The following is a 1,246-nucleotide window of genomic DNA, read 5'->3' on the forward strand; positions in this document are numbered from 1 at the left end:
GGCTATACAGAGAAACCCTGTCTCAAACAAAAACAAAAACAAAAACAAACAAACAAAAAAGTCTCCTTAAGGTGACAGTGAAAGAAAGGTTGGAAAATTGCTCTATATCTGACTTAATAGCCTAAAAATCTGGCCAGGTGTGATGGTGCACACCTTTAACCTCAGTACTTAGGATGCAGAGGTAGGCAGATCTCTGTGAATTTAGGCTAGCCTGGACTACGTTGTAAGGTCCAAGACAGCCAGAAGATCCTGAAATCCTATATCAAAAACAAACAAACAAACAAACAAACAAAACAAACAAAACTCAATAAAAATAAATAAATAAAAAACGCTTTAAAGTAACTTTTTTTATTGTGCCAAAATATGCAAAGAATAAAGTTTATACTTTTTTCAGTCTCTCTAAATAGCTCAAGCTGTCCTTCAATTGGAAATTCTTCTGCCTCTGCCTCCTGAATGCTGAGATTTCACACTGTGCCACTATACCCAACTACTTTTATTTTTTTTAATTTATCAACTCTGTGTGTGTGTGTGTGTGTGTGTGTGTGTGTGTGCTTGTGCTACTGTGTATGTGTATGTGTAGGTTGAAGGACAATTTGTGTGAGCTAATTCTCTCCTTCTACCACACGGGTCTGAAGGTGGAATTTAAAAGGCATTAGGATGAACATCAGCCTTTACCTGCTGAGCCACGTCACTGGCCAGTCTTTCTTATTTTCACCACGTGTTTACCCTGCATATGTATGTGTGTATACATGCCCTGGTGTGCAGGTGGAGGTGAGAGGACAGCTTTCAGGAGTCAGTCCTCTCCTTTCATCATGGGGGGCCCAGGAATCTGTCTGAGTTTGTCAGACTTGGTGTCAAGTGACAACTCACTGCTGCCAGCAACCATTTTAAAGCATGCAATTTAGTGGTATGAATACACTAACAGTGTTGTTGACCATCAGCGCTGTCTCTGGACATTTTTTAATTGTCCCCAAGTGAAGCTCTACACTCCTTAAACACTAACTCCTAACTTTTGCTTCTATGCCTAAGAGCCAAGGAGATAGCCAACATCAACAACAGCATTCTTCCTTCTGTCTCTGAATTTCCTTTCTCTAGACACTTGTATCTGTGAAAGGACACAGTCTCCTTTGAGACTGCTTTATTTCATTACAGAATACCCTCTCTTTCCACGCTGTTGTATGTCAGATTATGCTTCCTTTTATATCACTTTATAAGATCTACACATGTGCCGGGCATGGTGGTGCAC

Source organism: Mus caroli, chromosome 14, assembly GCF_900094665.2.
Source record: "Mus caroli chromosome 14, CAROLI_EIJ_v1.1, whole genome shotgun sequence".
Taxonomy (NCBI): Eukaryota; Metazoa; Chordata; class Mammalia; order Rodentia; family Muridae; genus Mus; species Mus caroli.